Here is a 24669-nt window from a genome sequence, read left to right as displayed (position 1 = left end):
TTTTCAATGAAATTGTGAATTAATTTATCTATTAAAATGTTATTTATTTCACATATCAATAAATTTTGATCAGAGTATATAGCCTTCATAGATTGTTCTTTGGGGAATATACTGATTTTTTCCCTATGGCTGATTTGATGACTTCTCATTAATGTTTCTTCGGTGTTTGAAGGTTCAGTTCCATTTTTTAGTAAATTAGAAATCATTATAAATGAACATAATAATAAGAGGTATGAGAAGTTATAACTATTGCTTTTCTTTTCCATTTGTCTTGCTTTTAAAAACTATTTTAACTTTTAAAAATATTTTAACTTTTTAAACGTTTTAAAAGCTATTTTAGCTTTTAAAAACTTATATGTGTGTATATATATAGAGATGACTTTTAATATATTCATAATGATAATATGAAGTATAACTTTTGAAAAATTGAAAATGGCTCTCATGAATGTCAGTGAATTTTTAACTTGAAGTTTTTTTTCTGTTTTTATAATTATAACCTATGCTTTTCCTCCTTTTCATTTAAATGAATATTATCTTGGTATATTTTTGTATATTTTTATCTCATATGGTTCTTTTGTAAATAAAATATGCTTTAAATTTTCAATCAGCCTCTTTTAATAAAATTTTTCTTCAAATTTATTAAAATAGTCTCATTTCTGTGTTCTATTTATATTTTTGTCTTTTATGTTTACTTTATCTTACCTTTGTCTTCTACCTTTTAATAGGTTTTCTTCTAAACTTTGTTCTTATAAGCATTTCAATTTAAATTTCCGTAGTGAGTAAGCTAAAAAATAAAATGGAAAAATGAAACAATGTAAACTGAATCCTACTACGCGAAAAGAGATTCTGAGCATGTTTAGTTTTCCTTCCACACTTCCCTACATCATGATTTTTACAGCTTATCTTCAATTTTATATTAGACTTCTCAATTATTATTAATTAGTAAATTATGTGTTTAATCTTTCAAAGATGATTTTTATGTACCATTTTATAAAATATATAAATATTTATATTTTATCTTCATTTCACTTCTCTCAATAATCATTCTTATGATATATTTTTCTATGTTTTCCAATCTTTTAGTTATCACAAGTACATTTTCCAGTTAAGTGAGACAATAAATGCATTTGGAACACAGGCTGGCATATTAAAGTCTCAATATATAATGTCAACCCTGATTATAATGTCCCACCTGAATTCTTCCCTTTGTAATACTGTGTTCATCAGACTTGATATTGCCAGGTCAGCATTCAACAGTTTGAGGGAAATAAGAAAGAGAGGTAAGGGAAGTATCAGAAATAGAATGTTTTCCTTTGTGATTATAGGAGAAATCATGCTTCAATTTTTTCCATTCACAGTTTGGCACTGTATTTATACATGCCTACCTATAGCTAATTTTCTTCTCTCCACAGGTATCCCCAACCTGCTAATTTGCTGGTTTTCTCTTTGGAATAGCTGCCTTGTAAAGCTTGGGTTTTCTAGTGAGTATATGTTTGTGTGTTTTCCTAAATGTCTAGTTTTAGTTTGTGATAGAATTTTTATGTCTTTTTCAACTTTCTTTAAGTCCATTCAATTCCTCTGATTTTGGTGTTATTAGTAAATTCCAGCCACAGTCAATTCCTCTTACTTCTTGATGTTGCTTCTCTTTATTAGTGTCAGGGAGGGGGAATACTGGCATTTTTTCCTAGTTTCCGGTGATACTGAATATTTTCTCTATTTTATATATTTTTTGATTATCTACTGAGGATTTGGGAGAGTATGAGGTCTATTCTAACAATGTCATTTTTAAAACCATCATCTAATATTATATTTATTAAGCACATGCTACTTGCCAATAACTATTTACTACTAAGATACTGTGCTAAATTTTGGCTTACTCCTCCCAACGCCCCCCCCAAAAAAGAAGTGCTAACAATTTGAAAGTTAACTTAATTTGATATTTTCTAGAGAAAAATTGCTATCTATGCTATAGACTAGTATGGACTATTAGAGGCCTATCTGTGAGAGCTTGACATAGCAAAAAGCCAGGGTAGCCAAGAATATTCTTACAGTTGACTGGACCCAAAGAAATAGGAAATGATTAATACCTGGTAGGAGAGTGTCCTAAAAACCTCAGCATCTTTAAAGATCTGAGTTCAAGGTTCAAGTGTTGACGTCATATCAAGAAGACAACTGGCTTTGAGCCTAAAACTGAAGAAAGATTATATGACAATCACAAACATGAATTTTCTTATAAAACAATACTGGGGGGATGAATTAAGGAAATTGTTTACTTACATACAGGAGGAAGAAAGTAATCACTTCATGCTCTACCAGGTTGACGTTGCTCTCATGTTAGTTTTTTGTTTGACTTTTCAAATGTGCGTATTTGTTGATCAATAAAATAAAAGTTGACATTTGGAACTCTTTTCTGCAGATGGTAATGATACCTTGGCACGTTCCCAGTATGCTGTTTAAATGTATCTAGATGTTCTGTTAAGAATGGCTCCAGCTTTTCTTTGTTGTGCTGAGTTAGAAGTTGTCATCTAAACAGGGATAAGGAAAGACAGTGCCAAAGCAAAAACCTCCCAAGACCCTAAAAACATAATTTCTAAGACAATAAACAATCGACAACAGACAAATAGATAATAGATAGACAAATAGACAATAAATAGACAAAAACTAATTTAGGAGGTAAAGGATGACTAACACAACAAAACAGTTGAAAAATATTCTCTGGCTTTTTTCCCTTGCAAGTATGTTGAAATCCCAGCTATCTGTAATGTGTTTCTCTTTATTCAACAAAGTATCATATAATCTTACACTGCTTGCCAAGCTCAAGCTATTACCCTTAGTATCTAACTCTATGATTCACTACATGTCTTGACATTGAAGTTGTATGGTTCTAAAATAGTCACTCATCATCTTTGCTTGGTTGTTGATGCCACCGTCTGCATCTTTCTTTATTTTACCAAGAAGAAAAGATAACTAAAAGCTTCATGCCAGGTAACTACGTCATAAAAGCCTGAAAATTTATAACTTCTACTGTGAATTGGGATAAACGTAGTAAATCCATTTGCCTGGATATCTATTCATTGAAGTAGAACCAGATTGAGTTTGAGGAGCTGTGTCAGTTGCCTCTGGTCAGCACCCCAGCAACAAAATGAGTTTAACTGTTTTTGGGAGGGCCCGCATGTTGTCATCAGCTACAGACAGAGATCTTCTTAGGTAAAACAGATTCTTAAATCAACAGAGAAACTTTCCATATTCTTTAGTTCCTATTAACTGCTACTTCCACAGAGAGGAACACAAAAATTTCTTGAAACTAAGATCAGTATACTAGAGGAGTACTGGGAATGTATGACTTCAAGTTTAATGAGGGATTCAATTTTAGGAAGTCTTTACTGCCTTCCAGGCATTGGGCTAATAATATCCTTGTAGAGATCATCTTATTTAATCCTTATAGCAATCTGATGAGGCAGAGCTATCATTAATTTAATTTCTTTGGTTCAGAAAACCAGTTCTTACAGAGTTTCAGGAGCTTGTCTAAGGTCATGGAGCTAGGAGGTCAGGATTTTCAATGCAGTCTAGCTCTGGAGCTAGCACTCTTTACAACACTCTTGTATTCTACTGCTTCACTTAAACGAATTCTTCCCAAATGCATTGAGCACCAAATTTTTCCTCACAATTATTAAACATATAAGGCCATATTAACATTAACCTTAATAATAATAATAATACCATGACAGATGGACAATTCTAAAGCACATTGTAAAGAAATAAATGCTTTCAAGGCAGGTCAACTTTGCTTAGTAATCTTTCATTTTTCCTTATCAATCAGCCTCAGGTGATTAAGTTGAAGTCAAAAGTCCTTCCTTGAAGCCTGTCCTCAATCTGGGCTAGCTGAGTTTCAAAGCTACCCTGGGCTGCTTATCACAGGTGGCTATCTTCCTTCTGACTCAGCTGCAGGGGCTTTGTTGACACTATTTGCACTATTTGAAGCCAATGAAAAGCATGGCTGTATTTTTCTTTCCAAGCCCTGAGAAACCCTGAATACTTTCTCCATCTTTTTCAGGAGAGAAAAAGAGAAATTGCTATTGAGGACATCTTGCTATAAAGGATTCTAAACACCTATGAGTTTTTTCACTAAAGAACTGTTCAATTCACACTCATTTATCTCTACTATTCCAACAGACATTTCAAAATGAGGGAAGAAAGAGTAAACATTTGTATGTAATATTTGTTTCCATCTCTATCTGCCTAACACTGTGCTTTCAATTTATAAGTGGCTTCAGAGTTTCCAGACTTACTTTCTTAAAGGATTCTTACTTTCATCAATACATTTTGTACAAAATTAAACAGAAATCTTGTTTTCATAAAAATTGGTTTTGGCATGAGTTGAAACTATTCTTAGAATTAATAAGGACAATCATGGATGTTGTGATTTTTTCCTGATTCTGTAGAAAGATACTTTCCCATGGCTAGTGAGAAAGACAGAGAGAACCAGTCAAGAACTACAGTAAGAATCATCCCTGCTATGCATTAACCTCCTATTTCATGCAAGGTACTATGTTGTGACTTTGTGTAGATCATCTCAGATAACAGTGTTGTATCAGAGCCGGACTGAGGCTGTGTCAGGTCACAATTTTCTACAGTTTGGTGGAACCCTTTAAGAATAAGAATATCAAATTATGTACAGAAGTAAATATTTATTTAGAATCAGAAAATAAGCCATGATACATTAGGGATTTTAAAAAGCTCACAAATACAATGAACATCACAAAATTCACAAAAAAGTGCTTTTGGAAATTAACTGTGTGGCACACTTATTTTTTTCCTATTTTTTGTTGCAAATATCTGGTACTCTTTACACATAAAATAATGTTGTATTATCTTTTATTTATACAACAATAGGAATATGTCTGGTATAAGCATTTAAATAACACTTATCTTTCTGACATAGTAAAATGTTTATAAAAAAGACTGAGAGCTCTTCGAAGAAGAAAAATGACTATGCTATTGATTTCCAGCAGCCAAGATAGTGACTGATTTATCAAATGCATTGAATACATGTTACATAAGGGAATAATTACACTATGGAGATGGGTTTAGTTACAAGGTGATATAGTTAAGCTAGAAAATTACTACTTCAGATGCTGTTTAGAAACATTCCATGGGTCTCTCTCTCTTATCCAAGATATATACAATGTAAATGAATTCTTAATAAAGCCTTCTCCTTCATGCTCAGTTCATTCCACTTTGAACCAATCAATCTTTTGTGGTTAAACCAGACCCTGACCTGGATGTGTTATGTGGCTCTATACTACCATTTTATAGACGATGAAAATAATTAATGTGTGCAGGGTTCTAGCCTTTCACAAGGTGATATGGCACAAAAAAAGTACTGCAAAGTGCCTTATTCTCATGACTCCTATTCGAATCTAACCACCCAAATAACCTTTCTTGCATCAGCTCAATGGTCTTTTCAAATTACCACTTACATATGTTTTCACTGGACCCTTACAGAATACATTCCAGCAATGAAGGAAAATAAAAAGAAAATGCATTTTGTAAGATAAAGGGTTTTTCTTTTTCCTTTTAAATAAAATGAGCTGGGAAGAGGCAGAGAACTTTTATGATTCAATAATGGCCGAGATGTGATGCTCTCTAGCTCACAAATCAAGGATCCACAAGCTGCAAAAGCTTCAATTTTGAACAGAACAGCTCAGGGCCAGGCAAAATGTCATCTTTTTATGGGTTCAACGAAATTCTTCTGTTTTTCATCTTGCAACACAGACATTAGATCAGCTCTTCAAGTCCCTGGGATGTCTGGAATACTGACTTGTGTGTACTTTCTAAAACATAGGGTCAAGTGCGAATAAAAGCTACAGAGAAAGAGGATATAGCACTAGAGAGAGACTCGAAATGCCTGAGTAAAATCTTGACTGAAGGCATGTCATGAAACGTTCTTTGGTGTCACATAAATGCCCCCTGGGGCTATCAACATGTGCACTCACACTAATGAGAGTGGCCAGCTCAGAACACGGTGGGGTCTGCAGACAACCTCATGTTACAGTCTGTTTTTAGTTACATTTAAAATTAGATACTGAAGGATAAAACTGGCTCTGAGGGTCTATTATTGAGAACAAAATGTTTCAAAAAAAAAGAGCAAGCTTTGAACTCATCGAAAACTTATTATACACCTACCTTTTCTTCCATGATGACTTGAAAACCTAATATCCCATAAGTATGCACTTAAAGAGTTAGTTCCTTTTTATTAGTCAATGGATTTTAAGATTACAATGTTCCCCTTTTTAAATTATTTTTTTTCCATTGCAAAACTTTATTTTCATATGGGAAAATAAAATTAACCTAAATAATATTAGTTATTAGTTTGGAATAAAATGGCATCATATTTTTCTCCCAGCTATTTATGAAAGCAGACATGCCTTAATTTACAGTCAGTTACTTATTTGTTCATTTAACAAGCATTGGTTGAATACCCATTACCTACTTTATATGTTTTACAGTACCAATAACTATATTAATAAATCAATATCCAGGATTCATAAATAGAATGGAAAAACTCAATATTCAGAAATTTCAGATTTCCATGGAAATGTGGAAATTAACAGATTAAATCTACTAAAGAATAAAATCTAAGATTTTATATGTATGTAATTATTTGATAAATATTAACCAACCACCTTTTATGTATCTTACAGTGTGATAGGTACTGTAATGAATACAAATATGTAAGGAATATATATTTATCCCTTAAGAATAATGAATTCAAAAACATGTAATAAAGTTATTTTCAGAAATAACTGTGACAATGGAGTCAAACTACTGCTATTGTATAGTTAACTAGTGAATTGCATAGACAAAAATAAATGTCTTCTCTTTTTGGATGATCAGGAAAATCTTGTGGAGGAGATGCCATTCATACTGTGCACTGTTGCCTTAATAATAGTTAGAGATATGACAATTGGGAGAGAACATTCTGTTCCTTATAAGCAAAGAAAGAAGATCAAAGCAGGTTCAGGAATGGAGAGCAGTCAAGATGGCCTGATATCTGGGGTTAATATCAAGGACCAGTAAAAGATGAAGCTGGAAAAGTAGATTGATCATCTACTTTTGATGAGATCATCAAGAATCTTGAATACCAGATTAAGAAGTCTAGAATTTATTTCAGGAGCATTGAATATTCAGATAGGCCATTTAGATCAAAGGAGTTATATGAATGAAGTGACATTTTAGAAAAAGTGGGTTGGTCCTTCCAGTATTCCAGGTGTGAGGTATTAAGCATCTGAGCTAAGTGATGGTGGTAGTTAAGCCTAGAAAGAACAGAAGGAAGAACTCTGAGAAGCTTCAAAGACTTGAGTTTCTAGGTTTCAAAACTTACAGCAAGGTTTTGAGTTAGTTAATTAGGAGTATGATTAGCATCCTTTTATGATCTTATAGATATCTTCTGACCAAGGATTTATTGAAATTTTTCTTCATTGTTCTCACTGATACACTTTGGAGATGTGCCAGACCTAAATTCTCTCTTACCTAATGACATTATTAAGACATTCATTGAGACAGACATTGCTTGGAATGCTTTATACTTAATGTTCAATACATCCTGGTAAAATAATTGTTTTCTTTTTCTTTTCTTTTTTTTTTTTAAGATTAAGAAATTTACACTCAGAGAGGAATAACATAACAATCCCAAAGTCACAGGACTTGTGTTTGGAGGGAATTTAAATTCACGTCTTCATCTCTAACCTTTCTCTCTCCTTCACTCTTACTTTGAGCTAAATTTTTTTTTATGTTTTACAACACTGTTGAGATTCACTTGAGATGGCTGGAAAATATTAGGAAAAGTTAGAAGATTATAGTCTCAAACCTTTTGGAAGGCTGAAAGGTTTTAATGGAATGATCTGAAGGCAGCCAGTTCATTATGTTAGAATTTTAAATCATAAGGTAAAAGATTAGGGACAATAAAAGCTTCCCCAGTTAAGTATGTTTACCCCACATTCCTTTAACTGTACTCAACTGTTTACCCATGCAGCCTTACTGCTGGATGGCCCTGTCAGGGGGAGGTCAAAGTGGAATTACCCTTTAATGGTGTTTATTCTGAACCCCTGGAACCAAGACCTTTTATTATTCATAAAACTACTCTTTTAACCATGTTAATTATCTACAAGCATGTTGGCATAGAACCTCTGTTATTAAATCTATATTGAATAAATGTGAGGTGGTACAGAGAGTCATGGTCCATTAGCTGTAATTGCCCTCTGAAAGCAGTTGACAATCATTCCTAGCCCACTCAAATTCACTGGTGTGAAGAGTACTCTGGTGTGTGAGAGTGTATTCATTCATCTGTCATTAAGTCAAGGTCTGCAGAACAGACCTCCACGGGTGGTGATCAACATCTCATGACACTGCTTTTGAACTTTATTGAAACAGTCCTTATAAGATTCCAGGAGCATGAATTCTAGTTCAGCATCATGCTACATATTGCTTGTACCATTCATTGTCAGTTAAATCACATGTCACCTGTGTTACTTTTGAAATTTTTATTTAATTCAGATATTGCTGTTGAAATTTAAATGATGTTTATCACCCTAAATAATTATAATCACCTCAAGGTTTATCTTCCCTGAAACCTAGAGCCTTGCACAAATCAGCTCATTAAAGTCATCTGTTGAACGAAATACTTTCATGATAAGAGCAGCAACACTATCAAAATAGAGCGTTCGCTTCGCCTTGTCCCAGTTTGTAAACAATATGTCCCTCATCCATGTTGTTTCAGGTTGGGTTTCCTAGAAGTGATATGTGAGCAAGAAATTTTTTAAGTGGCCTATCAGGAGAAATCCGCAATTAAGTGGAGGGAGTAGGAAATGAAAGGGAAGGAAGTCGATCATTCATAGAGCCCTTGAGTGTAAATATTCCACCTTGATGCAGAGACTCCACACCACTAATGATTGGATACAGGTCACCACGAGTGGGGTGGGGTTCAGTGTAGTTCCTGGCCTGTTGGGTAGGACAGCAGAGCCAGTTTCCCAATAACAACCTGCTGGAGAATGTGGCAGGTGTGGGCATTCCAAACAAAAAAACAGATCATAAAAGCAGGACATCATCCTCTTGTCCTGTCCTGGTGGACAGAACACCATCGTCATTCTCATGTAAAAAAGACACGTGCAGAGTTAATTGACCCATATGCAAAAGATTCCTGTCCCTCATAGTGATGTAATTTGAACGCATAGTAAATAGTTTCCTATTCTGGTGCTGAATTCAGTTGATCATTGAAGATGTCCTGGAGTCTGTGTTAAAATTTCTATAAAGGCCACATTTATTTAAAAACACATGTCCAATACCAAACACTGATCTTGGCTCTATGTTCCTAAATTGGTGTCTCCATGGCCTTCCTCATTTCAGCAAAATGTATAATATTCTATTCAATTCACTAACTACTCAGCAGTATGCGAGGAAAATTTATGTCTAGAGGGAAGCCATGTAGATTTGATTGAATCTTATGATTTAATTTCTTTAGGAAGTAATTTTTAGAGATCCAAAGTCAGGATTTTTGGAGTTAGATTTTGTTTCTGTTTCTTACAAACAATGTGACCTTGGAGAAGTCACTTACTCTCTATGAAGTTGAATTTCCTCACTATAAATAACAGGTAATTTTCAGAGTCATCTTAAGAATAAATGAGATATTTCATGTAAAGCATTTGGTATAGTGCTTAGCATATAGTAATGCTCAATAAATGTTAACATATTTTTGCCATGTATATTCATGAAGATATTTTCTGCCATCAATGAGAGAGAACTGAGAAAATAAGAAAGATCATAGGTATAAGATGAGATTGGCCGAAGAATTTTGAATGTAGAGCAGTTCTGCAAGCTGTTTTTGTTACACCTAGAAATAATGGAATATTGTTGGAGCTTACCTGTACTTTATTTTTTGGGTTGTGATCAAACATATCTATAGCCAGATGTAGATTAATTTTCTATACTTGAAAGATCATATATAATTCTGTTTCTCTGTCAGCATCAAGACAGCCTCTTCATCATTTTTATTGACTTCTAGGTGATGTCTAACTTTTAAAAATTATTTTAAAAGTCTAGCCATGCCAATGCAACCCTCAAAAAAAATGAAATGGATATTGTAATTAAATAAAGAGATATAAAAAGTTCTCATCATTGAATATTTTAGAAGGTTGTTCACATCTTTATAAAAATTAATGTTTTACAATTTCATCTGGTAAACTTATTTGAAAACCAAGTATTTCTGGTGATGTAAGTGCCTTGGTCATTTGAATTAAAATCTATTTATTTCATATAATAATCTTGGTACATTTTCAAAAAAATTTAAAGTGATGACAGTCATTCAGATCAGACTGGGTGCACTGGTACACTATGTATTGTACTAGACTCTAGAAATACAAAAATGAATAAAACATGATACTTCTTCCCACCACAGAGCTGACAAGCTGGTGAAAGAAACAGATTGTCCCAATAAAATATAGCAGGAGGTAAGATAGGCATGCAATCAGGATGATATTAAATTGGAGGCTATTTAGAAGTTTGGGGCAGGAGTCAATGATTCTGAGCTAGAATTTGAAGTGTGAGTTAAAGTTAGCCAGAAGGAGAAAGGCAAAAGGGACATCACAGAGAAGGTCAGGACATCCCAAAGCATTGATGCATCGAGCACTAAGGAGAATGTGAGACATTGTGCCAAGTTTAGTATTAATTATGCACCACGTCAGGCAGGTAAATGTGATAAGTTAATTATGGCCACAAAGTCTTTGACTCTCCTCCTATTTAGACATAGATTCTATGACTCATCCCATTTCAATCTGGCTGTAAGGTAACACAGCTAACAGGTAACAACAGCAAGGGTTCTCTCTCTACGAATAGTTTTATAGAATATGACAGAAGTGCCCCAATACCAGTTTCTGGATGAGGCTTTACAAGATTGGTAGCTCCTCTGCCCGAATCTTGGAACATTCATGGAAGAAGAAGCTAGCTGCCATGTAAAATACCCTACTTAAAAACTATGTGGAGAGGTCCTGAGACTACATGAAGAGGCTGTGGAGCCCAGCTGAATCTGTTTTCCAGCTATTTCCAGTAAGGTCACAGAAATGTGACTAAAACCATCCTGGACCTGCTAAACCAGACCAGCCATTGGGTGAATACCACCAAGTGACCCCAGTCGATGTCAAAATCACTCTGCTGACTCCCAGAAGAATGTCTGACCCTACACAATCATGAGCTATAAGACAATGGATGCTATTCCAAACCATTAAGTATTGGGGAGGTTTGTTGCACAATAATCAAAAACCAGAACAGGGGAATATGAGGAAGAATTATGCAAGTGCAATAAGATGAAGGTCTTGTGGTACAAGGCTAAGCATTTTGGATACCTAATGTTTCCAAGTCTAAGGAAGCAAAATTACCCCTCCTCCAAATACAGGACTCCTCAATTTATCTTTTGCGAAACAAGACCATTTCAAAAACCGCTGCTGGAGGTAGAGCACCAGGATAAATAGCTAATGTTTGTAGGGCTAAATACCTAGGTGATGGGTGAAAAGGTGCAGTAAACCACCGTGACACATGTTTTCTTATGTAACAAGCCTGCATATCCTGCACATGTAACCTAGAACTTAAAATTAAATTGAATTGAAGTTTTAAAAAGAATTAATTATACAATAAAAACAAAAAACACTGCCATAATTTCTGAAAATAAAGGGAAATGTAACTTAAAGAAATTCGGAAGGACAAAATTGCAAAGGGATGATAATAGCCAAGTCTATAACACTTATTAGATGCCAGGCACTGCTTTCAGTGTTTCATACATTAATTCCTTCAGTCTTTATAAAAATCCAGCAAAGTAAGTAGTGATATCTGCTCCATTTCATAAATGAGGAAATTGAATCATAGAGAAGTTACAGAACTCAGTTAAGGTAACACAGCTAACAGTGGCAAGAGCAAGGATTCAAACTCGCGCAGTCTGGATCCAGACTTTGTGGGTTTAACAGTTATGCTGCAATCTTTTTCATAGTTCTTAAACAAGACGTGTGTGTGTTTGTGTGTGTGTCTGTGTGTATGTATGCATGCACATGTGTATGTGTATAACTATAGGGGGTGATGAGTAGTACCTGTCTTCTTCAATAGACTGTGAGCTCACATGTGGGGGAGGCAGAGGTCCTTTCCCTTTGCTCATCATTATTTCCATAGTGCTTATCCTAGTGACAGTCACACAGGTGGTCAGCAGGTACTTGCAGAATGAATGGAATTGTGCACTAGTGACAAAATGCTTCCTTAAATTGAATAAACTGAGCTGTATGAAGCACTGCATTGTCTTTATTATGAGCATATTGTCATGGATGTGAGCAAATTTGAAAATTGCCTCTCTAACTAGATTTTTAAAAAACCAAAGAGAAAGCAAAGAAAAGCACAAGTTCAGGAAGAATTCAAGTACGTATACATGGCTAACAGTGTGGGTTATGCATCAGACCAGAAACCAAGAAAGGAAAGTTTGAGGAATGACTGGACAACCAGAGAAGCTAACTAGGGCCAGATCAATAAGGATTGAGACATTTGGATAAAAAACTGTGGGAATAAAAGAGACATGACACCATGTTACTATCTTGAAAGTCTAATGAAAAACAAGTGTCAAGATAGAAAAAAATGACACTTTATAGTAAAGAGTCAAACAAATTATTTAAGCTGACACAAAGGATGACTCTGAGTTAGTCTTACGAAGAGTGAAAAGTGTCCTAGTAAAGGTACTAGCATCACCAAGTTTCCAGTGTGAGAAAACTACTGGCTCATTCAAGGCAGCAAGATAATGGCAATAGGGTTGAGAGTGAGTATTGGGATTTGAGGTTGGAGAGGTAGGAAGAGGCCAGAGTGCTGCCAAAAGTGTAGTAGATGTTAGGATGTTGCTACTTCTCCTAAAGGCAATGTGAAGCGATTGATCGGTTTCAAATAGTGGAGTGTTAGGATCTGGTTTCCTCATTTGCTCTGTGGCAGCAGATCTGAAAGCAGGTATGATTTTTTAAAATTGTACTCTAAGTTTTGGGGTACATGTGCAGATCTTGCAGGATTGTTACACAGGTATACACATGCCATAGTGGTTTGCTACATCCCTTTCCCCATCACCTACATTAGGTATTTCTCCTAATGTTATTCCTCCCCAGTCTCCCCACCCTCTGCTGTCCCTCCCCTGCCCCCTCCACTCCCCGACAGGCCCCAGTGTGTGATGTTCCCCTCTCTGTGTCAATGTGTTCTCCTTGTCCAACACCTGCTTATGAGTGAGAACATGCAGTGTTTGGTTTTCTGTTCTCATGTCAGTTTGCTGAGAATTATGGTTTCCAGCTTCATCCATGTCCCTGTAAAGGACATAAACTTGTCCCTTTTATGGCTGCATAGTATTTCATGGTGTATATGTTCCACATTTTCTTTATCCAGTCTATCACTGATGGGCATTTGGGTTGGTTCCAAGTCTTTGCTATTGTAAGCAGTGCCGGAATGAACATATGTGTGCATGTGACTTTATAATAGAATGATATATAATCCTTTGGGTATACACCCAGTAATGGGATTGCTGAGTTAAATGGTATTGTTATTTCTAGATCCTTGAAGAATTGCCACACTGTCTTCTGCAATGGCTGAACTAATTTACACTCCCACCAATTGTGTAAAAATGTTCCTATTTCTCCACAGCCTCTCCAGCATCTGTTGTCTCCAGATGTTTTTAATGATCACCATACTAATTGGCATCAGATGGTTTCTCAATATGGTTTTGCTTTGCATTTCTCTAATGAGCAGTGATGATGAGCTTTTTTTCATGTTTGTTGGCTGCATAAATATCTTCCTTTGAAAAGTGTCTGTTCCTATCTTTCACCCAATTTTTGATGGGGTTGTTTTTTTCTTATAAATTTGTTTCAGTTCTTTGTAGATTCTGGATATTAACCCTTTGTCAGATGGGTAGATTGCAAAATTTTTTTTCCCATTCTGTTGGTTGCTGGTTCACTCTAATATTTCTTTTGCTGTGCAGAAGCTCTTTAGTTTAATTAGATCCCATTTGTCTGTTTTGGCTTTTGTTGCCATTGGTTTTGGTGTTTTAGTCATGAAATCCTTGCCTATGCCTATGTCCTGAACACCTTATACAAAAATTAACTCCAGATGGATTAAAGATTTAAACATAAGACCTAACACCATAAAAACCCTAGAAGAAAGCAGGTATGATTTTAATGAGTGTGTATTATTGTTAGGGACTTTTCTTGACAATGGAGATGTGAAAAATCAAGAGAATATATTTACATATATAGATCTCACAATTGAACCAGGGTGCTAGGGGAGCAGAACATGGTAAGAGAAAAAGCTAGTAAGACATTTTAGATTTTTCTGAGTGTCTCATGGGGAATGTGGGAATACAGACTAGGGAGAGTAGAGAAAGGCTGGAAAGAAGATGTGGTGATGGATGACAGAAAAAGCAGATGGGGATACTAGAGGGAGTGGAAAAAGCCTTAGAGCTGGAGAAAAATTGAAATGGAATGTCTAGAATGAGAATTGTGTACAATCTTAATACAGTCTGTGCTCCTTATGTTATGTGAAGATAAGACACATCTGAAAGCAAGTTTACCCTGTCTATGGTTCCCGGCTCCGTGGGAGTAAAATACATAAAGGAGGAACTCTTTGATTCAGAGGGGCAGCTGTTTTCTTTTATGGCCTCGTTGGTCTTGTAACTTCTTGAACTTTCCCTCTGTACACAGGAGACAGCGATTTGTTATTTTATGATTAAGTGCTCTACCTCTGCCTCCTTGGTAAACTGCCACAAAGCTCAAATCTTTACACTTGAAGAACAGAATTTAGGACAGCAGAAATAGATCTTGCTCTAGCATTTCCATTAGATAAATAACTAAGCAACCTCGAATAAACTCCAAAACCTCTCACTGTCTTACTTTCTTACTTTGTAGGGTGAAGTAGGTAGAATAGATAAGCTTGAAAATTTTGTCCATCACTGACAACGTTTCCACATTTCTCCTGTTCAATCTGGGCTGAGAGAGCTTAAATCTTAATGTGCATCACTAGACATTAATGACAATCATTATCATAATAGCTTTCTTTCATTAAGCACAGACTGCTTAATGTAGGCTTCATATTATACTGCTTTATAGTAGGCTTTATATTCTTTATTTAATTTTTGTTCTGTTATTTCTTCATCTAATTCTCACAACATTAGTTATTTTATAGTAAAGGAAGCTGAGGCTAAATGAGGTTAAGTTCTTACTCAAGGTCACACAGCTAGAAAATAACAGAGCCAGGATTTTAACATCATTCTCTTTGACTCTACAGCCATTTGTATTTGCAGGTGCCATGATGACATCATTGGTGTGAACTATTTTTTTTTTTTTTTGCATTGAAATATAACTTAAGTGAAAATAGTTAGATTTTTAGCAGAGCAGCCAGTGGGATATGAATCTGGTATTACGCTGATTCAGAAGAAAGTCTTACTCAGCTTTATACATAGTGTGAATGATGGCACCAAAAATGTTTAACATAAATCTTACCCAGACCTCAGGCCTGGATTAGTATGCTAATGTTTAAGCTGTTGCAATATTTCAGAGAGAGGAATAAATGGCTAAACATAAAAATGTGTATTTAAATGTGGATGGATATGCCTATAGAGGCACCAGAGGCACTGCTAATGTTATCTGCACTTCTTTATCCATTGAGAATGGAAGGCCTTTAAGGTCAGCAATGAGATGGGCTCATCTTGTTGCCAAGCCTAAGGCAATCTAGCTCTGAGGCTGAATGAAATAGAGTCAAGAGCGTGCTGTAAAAAGCCTAGTGCAGCTGTCATCACTATAAAAATGGCAATGGCATTGCAGTGACTCAAGCATTTGATGACTCATCACCTCCATGAACTTGCACTGGGTGAACCCCAAAGCCAGAGCCAGCCAAGAGAAAATATCAGGAAAGTAACAATCAAATACTCTGAAATTTATCTATCAGTTAAAAGTGAAGAAAATAGCAACTCACTCTGGAACGAAGTGTATTAGCCATTTTATCAAAAATGGCTATGAATGACCTGAGAGTCTTGGATTCTCAGTGGAGATGGCCAAAGGTGAGATTGACAGAGAGGTGAATTGGAACACATTTGACTTATTTCTATCCCCAAATTTTTAAAAAATGCAGTTTTAGGCAGCAATGGGCTATTCACTTGCAAATAGTTTTAGCATTGATAAAGAGCTTCATAAACAGTATTAAAAATCAAGAAACATTAAGGCATAATGGCATAAAATAATAACTTACAATAAGGTTAATAAGAAAGAGCTCCAGAAGTAGAGAAAAAAAACAACAAAACAAAAGAAAAAAACTAACAAAACAAAACAAAAAAAGGTGACCCCAGTAAGGATCAGGAATCCTCTGAAATCTCTTGTTTTTTTTTTTTTTTTTTTTTATTTTATTTTGTTATGTCTATACGTGGAGTCTTGATTAGCCCTATGGCTCCCCTTTTAGAATAATATGTTAAATATATAATAGGACTTATATATAACTTTAAAGCTTACCAATTATATGCCTTACAGTTATTAAAGCAGTCTTAAATTTTATGACATAGCAATGACATAATTACTTATTCTCAATTAACAAGTTTCTAGCAGTTATTCTAATATTTATTGTAATTTTAGAATTATGACTTAAGTAAATAGTATTTGATGCATCAGCACTAACTGCAATGTGACACGAAAATATAAAGGATTTATATTGCCATTCACTCATATGTGTTGCTGCTATGATTTGTTGCCTACATATATAAAGAAAATAAATGCTAATTTCACTTAGAATTTATTAATATGTAATTTTTTATTAAAGTTATTGTACCTCTTAAATCTAGAGTACGTGACCTGCAGGTTAAGAACTTCCATATTTGCAGATAACTAAACAGACAAGTGGTCTTTGGGTAAATTGTATTAGAGACTGCTATAACTTTTGTGTTGCAGCAACTACAGTTGATAGATTCATTTATCATAACAAAGATTCTAGTTCAGAAAAATGCCTTTTCCCCCTTAAATAACCAGCTACAATGTCTAGAATTGGTTATCTTTCACAGGAGAGAGTTTTAGGTGGATCCTGAAATTCATCTAGTCAATGAGACATCCTAGTTTAGAGCAGTTCATTGCATGAAAGGATTAAGATTTGCTTAGCACATTTTACTACTAATCCAAATACTCTTTGCAAAAATGTATGCTAAAGGAGTTGGCATACCTTGCTTCAGGACCACTCTTGCCTCATGCTTTTTCTCATGCAGTGACTCTACCTGTAATGTGAAGTCTTCTAAAACAGATCTTCTTCTCTTTCTCTTCTCATCACACTCATACTAATAGTAATTTCCATGCATCTTTTAAGATTTGCTTATGTCTCCTGCTTCTCCAATTTCTCATCTTCAGGATGTTAGATGTACCTTTCATATTAGTTTCTATAATATTTTCTGTATGTTCCTGTCATTGCACTGACTACAATGCTTTGTATTATTGAGTTATATGTTCATTTCCAATTTTAGACTATGAGCTGTTTATGAGTAGGGGAGTGTTATAAATTTTTAAGCTCCAATCTCAATGCAGTGATTAGCACAAAAACATTTTTCACTGTGTTTATAAAACAAATGAGCACATTTGTGCTGAGTTTGAGGAATGGAGATATATATATCACAGTTCATTCCCTCAAGAGGCTTAGACTGTTGCTGAAAATTGAGACTGTGTGTGTGTGTGTGTGTATGCATGTACATCTATGTGTGTATGTGCACTTGCAGGAGTAAGAGCAAGAACAATTGGTATGAGGCTCCAGGTGCCACATGCAAAATAAAATAATAAATTATATGTTTCTTTAAAAATTAAATTAAGACTGTAATATACAGCATCCTGAAATAGCTAAAACTATGCTGAAATCAGAACTGTGAAAAGAGTTAAACACTGGGAATGGTGGGAATGTATCCGTTGTAAGTTTCTTCATTGAGTTTCTTCTCCAGTTTGAAACTCTATGTCTTTTAACTTTTTCCTATCTGGCATGAATTTTTGAGCTCACTGTTTCCCAGTCATTTTCTTCTTGGTAGTCATTTCTCTGTTATAATTTTATAAAGGTGATTTTCTAGAACAGGATGCAATAATTTGGATATGCTCTGAGAGGAACAGAATGACTCTATTATCCACTTAATTTTAACACTGTGTTTACTATATTATCATTTGGAAGTGTTTTTGATTCCTTGGTGCCTATGGCACATTACTTGGAAAATAAGTAATAGGTTACCTAAAACCCCAGAATATTTTACATACAGGCTGTCATTAAGACTTTTTCCATTTTTAATATTTACTTTTTAAACCTCTCATTTATTCATGTAATTATTTATTCATTTATTCCATACAAACTTATTAGAATACTATTACGTTCCAGGAATTCTTCAATATTGTTTAAGACCAAACATATAAAATTTTCACAAACTTATATTAGGTACATTTTGAAATGTAATGAAAAATTGAAAAAATTATATAATGAATAATCACATGTGTAAAACCTAGATTCTACAATTAACATGTGCTTATATTTACTTTTTTACATATCTTTCTATATATCTATTTATTCACCAAACTGTCTTATTTTATGATGTATTTGAAATAAAATGGCAGACATAAACCTCTCACAGTCACTCATAAATACCTCAGCATATGTACCAGGAACTTGAGTTGAAAATATTATCCAAACTCCTATCAAGATTTAAATTTGTTATCATTACCTTAGAAAGTTTCCTCATGCTTCTTTCCATGTGAATTTTATTTTTTCTTAATAAGTTTTAATTTACCTATTATTCTTCAATATTTTGGCCTATTTAGATAGTTTTGAATCTTGAGTTTATTATTTGCATGTTATTTGTAGCATCCAGCTGAATTCCATTCACTTTTTTTTATATGTACTGCAAAGTCATTGATTAAAGAGGTGGAAATAGTCATAACTAATAAGTTAAAACGGAAAGCCCTATGAAATAAGACTAGAAATTTCCCACTAGGTGGGCACTGCTTTATAAATTGTTACCCAACTGTGCTATCCTTTGCAATAGTCAAGTAGATAGCACAAGAGGCTTCTTGAGAGATTAAATTTATTTAATGGAAGAATTAATTATCAGGATCCTCTGATAGTATGTGCGTTATTTAAGTATTTCATATTTCTAAGTTTATATCTAGATGATTAGATTCAAACATTTTTCAGGTGTCCTAATTGTTGATAATTTTGTATATTTTATAGAATCGTAAAATATCAGACTTTGAAATAAGTGAATACATTATCTGATCTCTTGCTGTAGCAGAGTTAAAAATACTATTTCAAACACTAGAGAATTGATTTCACTGTTCTTTTCTATAATTCTGTAGAAATGAGACTTAAACTTTTTCTTAAAAACCTTATTTTAGTGAATTTTAGTGAATCAGAATGGTAGATTCAGGATTATGAAGTTTCCTCATTATCACACATCATAAATATTAAATGCATTATGACTTAAAATATATATATAATAGAAAGATATGATTATTTACATGAAGAATTAAGTGCTGAAATTGGGAAAATAAAATGTTTCCTCAGAAGGGAGATTCTTTATACTCTCTAATCCTGTAAATGTGCTGTTGGTAGGTTAGAGCCACTATTGGTGCAAAGCATGGCAGTTTCTAAAGCTAGCAAACAGTTATGGAAAATGCTCCCTAAGATTTCGGATCTTGTACCTTTTCAATCTGCTTAGACTTTCTTAATTATTAAGAGAGACTCTTATGAGATATACTGCAGTTTCAGTTGGAACTTTTATCATTTTCAATACAGGCTTAGCAGTTAATACAATAAACTATCTCTTCTACTCACAGATGAAACTGTTTGCAAACAAGAAAATTGCTACTTTGCATCAGATTATAGGGTTATCCCTCAAGGTCAATTAGTAGCATTTTATCATTTCAAATATGCTACTAAAATACAAGGAAAATTATATACCAATATCTCTCATTTTTTAGAAAAATCTAAATACAAATGAATGTCACAGTAATTTGCTCACTGATTTGCCTGACTTGAATAGACTTACTAGTATTATTGAAATTAGACACCATTTTGTTTAGTATAGGGAACTGCATTATAAAGTTTTGTCATAGATCTCTTATAAAGTGGTTCAAGCCAGAGATTTATCATTTAAATCCTACCTAGCAATTTGTAATGCAAATAAATAAAGGCTTTTCCCATTCAAACAATAAATACCTACTTAAATAATGAAACATTACTCCTCCAATGATCAGTTTTGTGGATACAGTTACAGCACTTGCATGGAAAGGTATCACTTGATTGGACTGAAACAAAACAAGACTGCATTAGACCTCAGCTGAAATTCAGTGTGTTCAATTTGTTGTAGCCTGCAGCCCAACAGCTTGATCTTTTGTCACCATGTGCACTGAGGGAGATCATATATCTCTTATGCACTTATGTCAAGAAAAGCACCACAACCTACTTATCATACTTGCAAAACACTTAAGAAAACAAGGCAAATTCCCCCAAAGTAATTGAGCTTTTGGTAAGGGCTTTATTATTGCAATCAATTACAATGTTGTCAAACCTGACAAATTGAAGTTCCTAAATAACTGGCTCATAACTGGATGTCTTAAAGCAAGAAGCAAATTGCTCCTCTGCCCTTGCTGATTTTCTTGTACAGCTTTGAAAATAATTTACACAACTGTTAAGTAGGTAAGCCATAACATGGCAAGTAGAAGGTAGGATCCTTTTAAAGCTGATTTAATCTAACAAAAATTGCAGAAATATTTTAAAATAAAACAGCACACCAATAATACAATAAAATCAATCCAACTGGATTCATTCAATCAGTTACTTTAATAAACACTAATTAAAATAGCATTCATTGCTATTTTCTTGTTAGCCATGCTGTTCGTGCTATGGAGATACTGGATAGAGTCACTGATGATTAAAATTGCTGCAATGGGTCACAGTTACATGGAGATCTGCATATAGGAATGCCAAGGTATTTCCTCTTGTACATTCTGAGCTTTCAATGTTTTAGACCTATGTGTGGCTTTATATCTTACTCTGTTCTTAGCACTTTGTGGACTTAGTAGAAAAATACTATTTTTCTTTCCTCTAGGATCATGTAGTATGTTGAACATTTTGCTTATCGTTGCACTTAAAATAACTTGGCAATATGTGTATGAATGTGTGTGTATGTGTGTATAGTCCTTTCACTTTTTTCAGTGAAAAAACAGAAGAATAGAACTAAAGTCTTACTCATCACTGTATCCTCACACTCTGCTAACACAGTATTTACTACCTGGTAACACAATAATCACTCATTAAAGTAAAATAAATGAATAAATAAAAATATAGAGTATGTATAATACTATAATAACAACACATAGCATTGATGTTTCCAATTTTTCACCCTTCACTGTACTTATTTCTAGAAGTGTGCTAGTAAATGTTTGCCAACTGGATCTACAAAACAAATTCATAAACAACCCCCTTAATTTTTAGCATTTGTTGATTTGCATGGTGTAAATAATCCTAGCATGGCCAATTTCAGGTTATCAATGTGATATCCCTGAATGCAGAGCTGAGAAGAGATTAGCTTTTATGAGTTGGAGCAAAAGAGCTTCAGCACACCACCCTCCCTATTCTCTGAAATGTCTCTTTCAAACTTCCCACTAGCAGCAGATATTACTTCCCTACCACATAGAGGTGGGTTTGATTATGTGCTTGCTTTGGCAAATAGAACGATGGTGAACATAACACAAGTAGGTTCTTGAAATGTGCTTATGCATTTGTGTTTGCTGTTTTATGCTTCTTCTGTCACCACCAAAAATCTCCTGCCTAAGGAGAACAAAAAGTAGATGAAGCAAATCTGTACAGTACTCATCACCTGGAATCAAGCTCAGCTAAGCCCAGCCTAAGTCAGTCAAACCTCAGCCAATCCATAAATGTGAGAGTGAGAGATCAGGGTTTGGTATAACCCACTGAGATTTTTGTGATCATTTGTTATGCAACAAAAAGTAACTGATGGACATAGTACAATTCAAGTTAAGGTAAGACAATCTAGTAAAGTGTTGGAGTAAGAGTCAAAGACTTACATGGCTTCATTTCTTATTTTGCTACCACTGTGTGTGTGTGTGTGTCTTATAAAGTAAACTGATTATATGAATTATTGATATATTTTCTATTTTACTTTCTGAAAGTGAAGAACATAACTACTTCCTACTTAAGAGTGATGTTATGTTTTACCTTATAGTTATAAAATTTTGGTGCTATTGTAGCCATTGGCATTTAGAAACTTGGGGATAATAAAGTCAATTCCACCTTGAAACTTTTCACACATTCATTAATTTTTACAATTTATCCCCGTACAGGGCAATGCTTACTGTATCTGTGAACTTTCCTAGGTATAAAAAATTAGTTTCTTTTGGAAGAATACACTTTTTCCCAATCTCTTAACTTGTGGTATGCTAATCTTTTAATTCTAATCATTTACTGAAGCTTATATCAATGGTCACTAGTTACTAACTAATTGACAAATTTAAGGACTGTTTCCCAGTTGTTAGTCTCCTAGACATTTTTGTATCTAGCAGTTAACACTTTTCCTCTCCTTTCCTGAAACCCCTTTCATACTTTGCTTCTATAGAACCTCTCTAGCTTTTTATTTTTGGACTTTCTTATTGGTTTTTATTCTCCTTCTAATTTTCCTAGTTGTGAGAAACCACCAAACTCAGCTCTCTCTGTAGTTATCTTTTAATATTCTCCTATTCAGAGATTTTATCCATTATTATTGCTTAAACTGTACTTTCAATCTCAATGATACTTAAGTCCAAATCTCCATTCCTAACCTCTCCAGGGCTGTAACTCTCAGAAAATGTTGAATGTTTTTACTTAGTTCTCTATACAGATGTCACTTCAAACTAAGACTCTCTTAAATTGAATGTATCATTTTTCTACTAAAAGCAATTTCTGCCTACTTTATTTTTATCAGTGACTCAGTCATTCTCCATGTAAGACAGATTCTAAATCTTGAGATAATATTTTTTGTACTTCCATCCCATTACCATTTAGCTACATAGCACTCTTGAATTTTTCAGTAGGTATTAATGCTTTTCACTAAATATTTAACGTTTTCTTTTTAAGAAAAGTAGGATTCTATTTCTTTAGTTCTTCATGATTGAATATGGCTTCACAACTTGCTTTCACTAACGGTATATGAGCAGAAATGTCATATTCTTCTTTCAGTCCTAAGCATGTAAAAGCTGGTGTGCAATTTCCCATCTTTCCTTTCTTCTACCAGATGCTAGTAGTGGAGTCTTTGTTAACCTGGGTCCCTGAGTGAGAATGAGAATCATCCTAAAGAGAAATGTATGTGTAGTCTGAAGGAAACAGGCCTGTTATTGGTTGTCAAATCGTGTCCCAGAATAGCAGCATTAGCAATATCTGGGGACTTTTTAGAAGGGCATATTTTTGATCCCTAACCAGACCTTCTGAATCAGAAACTGTGATGCCCAACAAACTGTGTTTTAATGAGACTTTCAGGTGATTCTCTAGCATACCAAATTTTAAAAGCCATTTCATTTATTTATTTCTGTTTATTTTAATGGAACACTTTCACAGAAGTGTACACTACTTAAAGGTGGAAAAGAGATAATGGCAGAGTAATTTTTTTTCATTTCCTTAAAGTTCTACATAATCAGGTGCATATGCAACATGCCTCCTGCTCTAGCAAAATTTAATGCAAATTAAGTGTTGTAATGGTGCAGTACCTTTTTTTTTTAGTTTTTAAAGTTACTCTCCCACATACGATTTATTCAAATCTAGCTTATGAGAAAGGTAAAATAGGGATTATCATTTTCATTTGACTAGTAGTGAAACTTGGGCAGAGACTTTCGATGAACTGGCTGGGGTTATGTGATGAGTTTGTGACACGGTTGGGACTAGGTGACACAGTTGGGACTAGATACCCCAGTTGGGACACTCAGCCCATATTGTGACTGATTGATTCCAAAAGTGATCCACAGTCTTTTCAATGTAACTTTGCAATTTCTTTTTCAAGATGTCAAGATTACTGTATTTTCCCACTTCTTGAGTCTAAGGTGGTCTTGGAACTTGCTGTAGCTGATAGTGTATGGCAGAAGGAGTGGTGTACCAAGTCCAAGCCTAGGGCTCAAAAGGTTATCTTGTATTTCTTCTGTGTATATGTGTGTGTGTGTGTGTGTGTGTGTGTGTGTGTCTCTTTTAACCTGCTTAACCTGCTATTCAGCAGCCATGAGAACAAGTCCAGGCTAGCTTACTGGAGAATGAGAGGTCATGTGGAGTAGAGCTGAGGTTCTAAACATGTGAGCAAATCTAGCTGAGATAAGCTGAACCTGGCCCTGATCAGCGAAACAGCTATTTACTGACCCAATCCATGAGTTATAAGAAGTAGTTTTCATTTCATTCCACTAAAAATCTACTAAAAAGCTGTCCCTATTCTCATGCCTTCTTCTATGACAGAATCTGGGTTGATAAAGGACTTACCTCTCCAGTGTGACTCAGATAGGGTGTGACGATTAATTTGGTGTGTCAACTTGACTGAGCCATGGATGCTCAGATATCTAATTAAACATTATTTTAAGGTATGTCTGT

The 24669-nt window shown here is 34.5% G+C and overlaps 1 long non-coding RNA gene across 1 annotated transcript in view; it reads left to right on the top strand.

Moving 5' to 3' along the window:
- The first annotated feature begins 1409 nt into the window (after positions 1-1409).
- Positions 1410-24669, top strand: part of LOC108592248 (uncharacterized) — a 223538-nt gene continuing 200278 nt past the window's right edge. The window contains exon 1 of the long non-coding RNA XR_001912311.4: positions 1410-1481. This is a non-coding gene — a long non-coding RNA (uncharacterized LOC108592248). The remainder of the gene's footprint in view (positions 1482-24669) is intronic.

The sequence above is a fragment of the Callithrix jacchus genome, chromosome 1 (genome assembly GCF_049354715.1).
Source record: "Callithrix jacchus isolate 240 chromosome 1, calJac240_pri, whole genome shotgun sequence".
Lineage (NCBI taxonomy): Eukaryota > Metazoa > Chordata > Mammalia > Primates > Cebidae > Callithrix > Callithrix jacchus.
Note: the sequence above shows the minus strand (reverse complement) of the source record. Positions and strands in the feature narration are given on the sequence as shown.